Source organism: Pseudophryne corroboree, chromosome 1, assembly GCF_028390025.1.
Source record: "Pseudophryne corroboree isolate aPseCor3 chromosome 1, aPseCor3.hap2, whole genome shotgun sequence".
NCBI lineage: Eukaryota > Metazoa > Chordata > Amphibia > Anura > Myobatrachidae > Pseudophryne > Pseudophryne corroboree.
The window spans coordinates 51396206-51407813 of record NC_086444.1 but is presented as its reverse complement, the minus strand read 5'-3'; positions in this window follow the sequence as shown (position 1 = coordinate 51407813).

Genomic DNA, 11608 nt, shown 5'->3' with positions numbered 1-11608 from the left:
ATGCAGGACATACATATGGTGGGGTAGACAGCACAATGCAGTACATACATATGGTAGGGAAGACAGCACAATGCAGTACATACATATGGCGGGGTAGACGGCACAATGCAGGACATACATATGGCGGGGTAGACAGCACAATGCAGGACATACATCTGGCGGGGTAGATGGCACAATGCAGGACATACATATGTCGGGGTAGATGACACAATGCAGTACATACATATGGCGGGGTAGACAGCACAATGCAGCCAGTACATACATATGGCGGGACAGACAGCACAATGCAGTACATACATATGGCGGGGTAGACGGCACAATGCAGTACATACATATGGCGGGGTGGACAGTACAATGCAGCCAGTACATACATATTGCGGGACAGACAGCACAATGCAGTACATACATATGGCGGGGTAGAGGGCACAATGCAGTACATACATATGGCGGGGTAGAGGGCACAATGCAGTACATACATATGGCGGGGTGGACAGTACAATGCAGTACATACATATGGCGGGGTAGAGGGCACAATGCAGTACATACATATGGCGGGGTAGACAGCACAATGCAGTACATACATATGGCGGGGTAGAGGGCACAATGCAGTACATATATATGGCGGGGTGGACAGTACAATGCAGTACATACATATGGCGGGGTAGATGGCACAATGCAGGACATACATATGGCGGGGTAGAGGGCACAATGCAGTACATACATATGGCGGGGAAGATGGCATAATGCAGTACATACCTATAGCGGGGTGGACAGTACAATGCAGTACATACATATGGTGGGGTATACAGCACAATGCAGGACATACATATGGCGGGGTAGATGGCTCAATGCAGGACATACATATGGCAGGACAGACAGCGCAATGCAGTACATACATATGGCGGGGTAGACAGCACAATGCAGTACATAAATATGGTGGGGTAGAGGGCACAATGCAGTACATACATATGGCGGGGTAGAGGGCACAATGCAGTACATACATATGGCGGGGTAGACAGCACAATGCAGTACATACATATGGCGGGGTAGATGGCACAATGCAGTACATACATATGGCGGGGTGGACAGTACAATGCAGTACATACATATGGCGGGGTAGATGACGCAATGCAGTACATACATATGGCGGGACAGACAGCACAATGCAGTACATTCATATGGCGGGGTGGACAGTACAATGCAGCCAGTACATACATATGGCGGGACAGACAGCGCAATGCAGTACATACATATGGCAGGGTAGACAGCACAATGCAGTACATACATATGGCGGGGTAGACAGCACAATGCAGCCAGCACATACATATGGCGGGACAGACAGCACAATGCAGTACATACATATGGCGGGGTGGACAGCACAATGCAGTACATACATATGGCGGGGTAGACAGCACAATGCAGGACATACATATGGCGGGGTAGACAGCACAATGCAGTACATACATATGGCGGGGTGGACAGTACATTGCAGGACATACATATGGTGGGGTAGACGGCACAATGCAGGACATACATATGGTGGGGTAGACGGCACAATGCAGTACATACATATGGCGGGGTAGACAGCACAATGCAGTACATACATATGGCGGAGTAGAGGGCACAATGCAGTACATACATATGGCGGAGTAGACCGCACAATGCAGGACATACATATGGCGGGGTAGATGACACAATGCAGTACATACATATGGCGGGGTGGACAGTACAATGCAGGACATACATATGGTGGGGTAGACGGCACAATGCAGGACATACATATGGTGGGGTAGACGGCACAATGCAGTGCATACATATGGCGGGGTAGAGGGCACAATGCAGTACATACATATGGCGGGGTAGACAGCACAATGCAGTACATACATATGGCGGGGTAGACCGCACAATGCAGGACATACATATGGCGGGGTAGATGACACAATGCAATACATACATATGGCGGGGTAGACAGCACAATGCAGCCAGTACATACATATGGCGGAACAGACAGCACAATGCAGTACATACATATGGCGGGGTAGACAACACAATGCAGTACATACATATGGCGGGGTGAACAGTACAATGCAGCCAGTACATACATATGGCGGGACAGACAGCATAATGCAGTACATACATATGGCGGGGTAGACAGCACAATGCAGTACATACATATGGCGGGGAAGACAGCACAATGCAGTACATACATATGGCGGGGTAGACGGCACAATGCAGGACATACATATGGCGGGGTAGACAGCACAATGCAGGACATATGGCGGGGTAGATGGCACAATGCAGGACATACATATGTCGGGGTAGATGACACAATGCAGTACATACATATGGCGGGGTAGACAGCACAATGCAGCCAGTACATACATATGGCGGGACAGACAGCACAATGCAGTACATACATATGGCGGGGTAGACAGCACAATGCAGTACATACATATGGCGGGGTGAACAGTACAATGCAGCCAGTACATACATATGGCGGGACAGACAGCACAATGCAGTACATACATATGGCGGGGTGGACAGTACAATGCAGTACATACATATGGCGGGGTAGAGGGCACAATGCAGTACATACATATGGCGGGGTAGACAGCACAATGCAGTACATACATATGGCGGGGTAGAGGGCACAATGCAGTACATATATATGGCGGGGTGGACAGTACAATGCAGTACATACATATGGCAGGGTAGATGGCACAATGCAGGACATACATATGGCGGGGTAGAGGGCACAATGCAGTACATACATATGGCGGGGAAGATGGCATAATGCAGTACATACCTATAGCGGGGTGGACAGTACAATGCAGTACATACATATGGTGGGGTATACAGCACAATGCAGGACATACATATGGCGGGGTAGATGGCACAATGCAGGACATACATATGGCAGGACAGACAGCGCAATGCAGTACATACATATGGCGGGGTAGACAGCACAATGCAGTACATAAATATGGTGGGGTAGAGGGCACAATGCAGTACATACATATGGCGGGGTAGAGGGCACAATGCAGTACATATATATATGGCAGGGTAGATAGCACAATGCAGGACATACATATGGCGGGCTAGATGGCACAATGCAGGACATACATATGGCGGGGTAGAGGGCACAATGCAGGACATACAAATGGTGGGGTAGACAGCACAATGCAGGACATACATATGGCGGGCTAGATGGCACAATGCAGGACATACATATGGCGGGGTAGAGGGCACAATGCAGGACATACAAATGGTGGGGTAGACAGCACAATGCAGGACATACATATGGCGGGGTGGACAGCACAATGCAGTACATACATATGGCGGGGTGGACAGCACAATGCAGTACATACATATGGCGGGGTAGACAGCACAATGCAGTACATACCTATGGCGGGGTAGATGGCACAATGCAGGACATACATATGGCGGGGTGGACAGCACAATGCAGTACATACGGCGGGGTGGACAGCACAATGCAGTACATACATATGGCGGGGTAGACAGCACAATGCAGTACATACCTATGGCGGGATAGACAGCACAATGCAGTACATACCTATAGCGGGGTGGACAGTACAATGCAGTACATACATATGGCGGGGTAGAGGGCACAATGCAGTACATACATATGGCGGGGTGGACAGTACAATGCAGTACATACATATGGCAGGTGGACAGCACAATGCAGTACATACATATGGCGGGGTGGACAGCACAATGCAGTACATACATATGGCGGGGTAGATAGCACAATGCAGTACATACATATGGCGGGGTGGACAGCACAATGCAGTACATACATATGGCGGGGTGGACAGCACAATGCAGTACATACATATGGCGGGGTGGACAGCACAATGCAGTACATACATATGGCGGGGTAGACAGCACAATGCAGTACATACATATGGCGGGATGGACAGCACAATGCAGTACATACATATGGCGGGGTGGACAGTACAATGCAGTACATACATATGGCGGGGTAGAGGGTACAATGCAGTACATACATATGGTGGGGTAGACGGCACAATGCAGTACATACATATGGCGGGGTAGACAGCACAATGCAGGACATACATATGGCGGGGTAGACAGCACAATGCAGTACATACATATGGCGGGGTGGACAGTACAATGCAGGACATACATATGGTGGGGTAGACAGCACAATGCAGTACATACATATGGTAGGGAAGACAGCACAATGCAGTACATACATATGGCGGGGTAGACGGCACAATGCAGGACATACATATGGCGGGGTAGACAGCACAATGCAGGACATACATCTGGCGGGGTAGATGGCACAATGCAGGACATACATATGTCGGGGTAGATGACACAATGCAGTACATACATATGGCGGGGTAGACAGCACAATGCAGCCAGTACATACATATGGCGGGACAGACAGCACAATGCAGTACATACATATGGCGGGGTAGACAGCACAATGCAGTACATACATATGGCGGGGTGGACAGTACAATGCAGCCAGTACATACATATTGCGGGACAGACAGCACAATGCAGTACATACATATGGCGGGGTAGAGGGCACAATGCAGTACATACATATGGCGGGGTAGAGGGCACAATGCAGTACATACATATGGCGGGGTGGACAGTACAATGCAGTACATACATATGGCGGGGTAGAGGGCACAATGCAGTACATACATATGGCGGGGTAGACAGCACAATGCAGTACATACATATGGCGGGGTAGAGGGCACAATGCAGTACATATATATGGCGGGGTGGACAGTACAATGCAGTACATACATATGGCGGGGTAGATGGCACAATGCAGGACATACATATGGCGGGGTAGAGGGCACAATGCAGTACATACATATGGCGGGGAAGATGGCATAATGCAGTACATACCTATAGCGGGGTGGACAGTACAATGCAGTACATACATATGGTGGGGTATACAGCACAATGCAGGACATACATATGGCGGGGTAGATGGCTCAATGCAGGACATACATATGGCAGGACAGACAGCGCAATGCAGTACATACATATGGCGGGGTAGACAGCACAATGCAGTACATAAATATGGTGGGGTAGAGGGCACAATGCAGTACATACATATGGCGGGGTAGAGGGCACAATGCAGTACATACATATGGCGGGGTAGACAGCACAATGCAGTACATACATATGGCGGGGTAGATGGCACAATGCAGTACATACATATGGCGGGGTGGACAGTACAATGCAGTACATACATATGGCGGGGTAGATGACGCAATGCAGTACATACATATGGCGGGACAGACAGCACAATGCAGTACATTCATATGGCGGGGTGGACAGTACAATGCAGCCAGTACATACATATGGCGGGACAGACAGCGCAATGCAGTACATACATATGGCAGGGTAGACAGCACAATGCAGTACATACATATGGCGGGGTAGACAGCACAATGCAGCCAGTACATACATATGGCGGGACAGACAGCACAATGCAGTACATACATATGGCGGGGTGGACAGCACAATGCAGTACATACATATGGCGGGGTAGACAGCACAATGCAGGACATACATATGGCGGGGTAGACAGCACAATGCAGTACATACATATGGCGGGGTGGACAGTACATTGCAGGACATACATATGGTGGGGTAGACGGCACAATGCAGGACATACATATGGTGGGGTAGACGGCACAATGCAGGACATACATATGGCGGGGTAGAGGGCACAATGCAGTACATACATATGGCGGGGTAGACAGCACAATGCAGTACATACATATGGCGGGGTAGAGGGCACAATGCAGTACATACATATGGCGGAGTAGACCGCACAATGCAGGACATACATATGGCGGGGTAGATGACACAATGCAGTACATACATATGGCGGGGTGGACAGTACAATGCAGGACATACATATGGTGGGGTAGACGGCACAATGCAGGACATACATATGGTGGGGTAGACGGCACAATGCAGTACATACATATGGCGGGGTAGAGGGTACAATGCAGTACATACATATGGCGGGGTAGACAGCACAATGCAGTACATACATATGGCGGGGTAGACCGCACAATGCAGGACATACATATGGCGGGGTAGATGACACAATGCAATACATACATATGGCGGGGTAGACAGCACAATGCAGCCAGTACATACATATGGCGGAACAGACAGCACAATGCAGTACATACATATGGCGGGGTAGACAGCACAATGCAGTACATACATATGGCGGGGTGAACAGTACAATGCAGCCAGTACATACATATGGCGGGACAGACAGCATAATGCAGTACATACATATGGCGGGGTAGACAGCACAATGCAGTACATACATATGGCGGGGAAGACAGTACAATGCAGTACATACATATGGCGGGGTAGACGGCACAATGCAGGACATACATATGGCGGGGTAGACAGCACAATGCAGGACATATGGCGGGGTAGATGGCACAATGCAGGACATACATATGTCGGGGTAGATGACACAATGCAGTACATACATATGGCGGGGTAGACAGCACAATGCAGCCAGTACATACATATGGCGGGACAGACAGCACAATGCAGTACATACATATGGCGGGGTAGACAGCACAATGCAGTACATACATATGGCGGGGTGAACAGTACAATGCAGCCAGTACATACATATGGCGGGACAGACAGCACAATGCAGTACATACATATGGCGGGGTGGACAGTACAATGCAGTACATACATATGGCAGGGTAGATGGCACAATGCAGGACATACATATGGCGGGGTAGAGGGCACAATGCAGTACATACATATGGCGGGGAAGATGGCATAATGCAGTACATACCTATAGCGGGGTGGACAGTACAATGCAGTACATACATATGGTGGGGTATACAGCACAATGCAGGACATACATATGGCGGGGTAGATGGCACAATGCAGGACATACATATGGCAGGACAGACAGCGCAATGCAGTACATACATATGGCGGGGTAGACAGCACAATGCAGTACATAAATATGGTGGGGTAGAGGGCACAATGCAGTACATACATATGGCGGGGTAGAGGGCACAATGCAGTACATACATATGGCGGGGTAGACAGCACAATGCAGTACATACATATGGCGGGGTAGATAGCACAATGCAGTACATACATATGGCGGGGTGGACAGTACAATGCAGTACATACATATGGCGGGGTAGATGACGCAATGCAGTACATACATATGGCGGGACAGACAGCACAATGCAGTACATTCATATGGCGGGGTGGACAGTACAATGCAGCCAGTACATACATATGGCGGGACAGACAGCGCAATGCAGTACATACATATGGCAGGGTAGACAGCACAATGCAGTACATACATATGGCGGGGTAGACAGCACAATGCAGCCAGTACATACATATGGCGGGACAGACAGCACAATGCAGTACATACATATGGCGGGGTGGACAGCACAATGCAGTACATACATATGGCGGGGTAGACAGCACAATGCAGGACATACATATGGCGGGGTAGACAGCACAATGCAGTACATACATATGGCGGGGTGGACAGTACAATGCAGGACATACATATGGTGGGGTAGACGGCACAATGCAGGACATACATATGGTGGGGTAGACGGCACAATGCAGTACATACATATGGCGGGGTAGAGGGCACAATGCAGTACATACATATGGCGGGGTAGACAGCACAATGCAGTACATACATATGGCGGGGTAGAGGGCACAATGCAGTACATACATATGGCGGAGTAGACCGCACAATGCAGGACATACATATGGCGGGGTAGATGACACAATGCAGTACATACATATGGTGGGGTGGACAGTACAATGCAGGACATACATATGGTGGGGTAGACGGCACAATGCAGGACATACATATGGTGGGGTAGACGGCACAATGCAGTACATACATATGGCGGGGTAGAGGGCACAATGCAGTACATACATATGGCGGGGTAGACAGCACAATGCAGTACTTACATATGGCGGGGTAGACCGCACAATGCAGGACATACATATGGCGGGGTAGATGACACAATGCAATACATACATATGGCGGGGTAGACAGCACAATGCAGCCAGTACATACATATGGCGGAACAGACAGCACAATGCAGTACATACATATGGCGGGGTAGACAGCACAATGCAGTACATACATATGGCGGGGTGAACAGTACAATGCAGTACATACATATGGCGGGACAGACAGCATAATGCAGTACATACATATGGCGGGGTAGACAGCACAATGCAGTACATACATATGGCGGGGAAGACAGCACAATGCAGTACATACATATGTCGGGGTAGACGGCACAATGCAGGACATACATATGGCGGGGTAGACAGCACAATGCAGGACATATGGCGGGGTAGATGGCACAATGCAGGACATACATATGTCGGGGTAGATGACACAATGCAGTACATACATATGGCGGGGTAGACAGCACAATGCAGCCAGTACATACATATGGCGGGACAGACAGCACAATGCAGTACATACATATGGCGGGGTAGACAGCACAATGCAGTACATACATATGGCGGGGTGGACAGTACAATGCAGTACATACATATGGCGGGGTAGACAGCACAATGCAGTACATACATATGGCGGGGTAGACAGCACAATGCAGTACATACATATGGCGGGGTGAACAGTACAATGCAGTACATACATATGGCGGGTGGACAGTACAATGCAGTACATACATATGGCGGGGTAGATGACGCAATGCAGTACATACATATGGCGGGACAGATAGCACAATGCAGTACATACATATGGCGGGGTAGACGGCACAATGCAGTACATACATATGGCGGGGTGGACAGTACAATGCAGCCAGTACATACATATGGCGGGACAGACAGCGCAATGCAGTACATACATATGGCGGGGTAGACAGCACAATGCAGTACATACATATGGCGGGGTAGACAGCACAATGCAGCCAGTACATACATATGGCGGGACAGACAGCACAATGCAGTACATACATATGGCGGGGTGGACAGCACAATGCAGTACATACATATGGCGGGGTAGACAGCACAATGCAGGACATACATATGGCGGGGTAGACAGCACAATGCAGTACATACATATGGCGGGGTGGACAGTACAATGCAGGACATACATATGGTGGGGTAGACGGCACAATGCAGGACATACATATGGCGGGTTAGACAGCACAATGCAGGACATGCATATGTCGGGGTAGATGACACAATGCAGTACATACATATGGCGGGGTAGACAGCACAATGCAGCCAGTAGATACATATGGCGGGACAGACAGCACAATGCAGTACATACATATGGCGGGGTAGACAGCACAATGCAGTACATACATATGGCGGGGTGGACAGTACAATGCAGTACATACATATGGCGGGGTAGATGGCACAATGCAGTACATACCTATGGTGGGGTGGACAGTACAATGCAGTACATACATATGGCGGGGTAGATGACGCAATGCAGTACATACATATGGCGGGACAGACAGCACAATGCAGGACATACATATGGTGGGGTAGACAGCACAATGCAGGACATACATATGGCGGGGTAGACAGCACAATGCAGTACATACATATGGCGGGGTAGACGGCACAATGCAGTACATACATATGGCGGGGTAGATGACGCAATGCATTACATACATATGGCGGGACAGACAGCACAATGCAGTACATACATATGGTGGGGTAGACAGCACAATGCAGGACATACATATGGCGGGGTGAACAGTACAATGCAGTACATACATATGGCGGGGTGGACAGTACAATGCAGTACATACATATGGCGGGGTAGATGACGCAATGCAGTACATACATATGGCGGGACAGACAGCACAATGCAGTACATACATATGGCGGGGTAGACGGCACAATGCAGTACATACATATGGCGGGGTGGACAGCACAATGCAGTACATACATATGGCGGGGTAGACAGCACAATGCAGGACATACATATGGCGGGGTAGACAGCACAATGCAGGACATACATATGGCGGGGTGGACAGTACAATGCAGGACATACATATGGTGGGGTAGACGGCACAATGCAGGACATACATATGGTGGGGTAGACGGCACAATGCAGTACATACATATGGCGGGGTAGAGGGCACAATGCAGTACATACATATGGCGGGGTAGACAGCACAATGCAGTACGTACATATGGCGGGGTAGACCGCACAATGCAGGACATACATATGGCGGGGTAGATGACACAATGCAATACATACATATGGCGGGGTAGACAGCACAATGCAGCCAGTACATACTGTACATATGGCGGAACAGACAGCACAATGCAGTACATACATATGGCGGGGTAGACAGCACAATGCAGTACATACATATGGCGGGGTGAACAGTACAATGCAGCCAGTACATACATATGGCGGGACAGACAGCATAATGCAGTACATACATATGGCGGGGTAGACAGCACAATGCAGTACATACATATGGCGGGGAAGACAGCACAATGCAGTACATACATATGGCGCGGTAGACGGCACAATGCAGGACATACATATGGCGGGGTAGACAGCACAATGCAGGACATATGGCGGGGTAGATGGCACAATGCAGGACATACATATGTCGGGGTAGATGACACAATGCAGTACATACATATGGCGGGGTAGACAGCACAATGCAGCCAGTACATACATATTGCGGGACAGACAGCACAATGCAGTACATACATATGGCGGGGTAGAGGGCACAATGCAGTACATACATATGGCGGGGTAGAGGGCACAATGCAGTACATACATATGGCGGGGTGGACAGTACAATGCAGTACATACATATGGCGGGGTAGAGGGCACAATGCAGTACATACATATGGCGGGGTAGACAGCACAATGCAGTACATACATATGGCGGGGTAGAGGGCACAATGCAGTACATATATATGGCGGGGTGGACAGTACAATGCAGTACATACATATGGCGGGGTAGATGGCACAATGCAGGACATACATATGGCGGGGTAGAGGGCACAATGCAGTACATACATATGGCGGGGAAGATGGCATAATGCAGTACATACCTATAGCGGGGTGGACAGTACAATGCAGTACATACATATGGTGGGGTATACAGCACAATGCAGGACATACATATGGCGGGGTAGATGGCTCAATGCAGGACATACATATGGCAGGACAGACAGCGCAATGCAGTACATACATATGGCGGGGTAGACAGCACAATGCAGTACATAAATATGGTGGGGTAGAGGGCACAATGCAGTACATACATATGGCGGGGTAGAGGGCACAATGCAGTACATACATATGGCGGGGTAGACAGCACAATGCAGTACATACATATGGCGGGGTAGATGGCACAATGCAGTACATACATATGGCGGGGTGGACAGTACAATGCAGTACATACATATGGCGGGGTAGATGACGCAATGCAGTACATACATATGGCGGGACAGACAGCACAATGCAGTACATTCATATGGCGGGGTGGACAGTACAATGCAGCCAGTACATACATATGGCGGGACAGACAGCGCA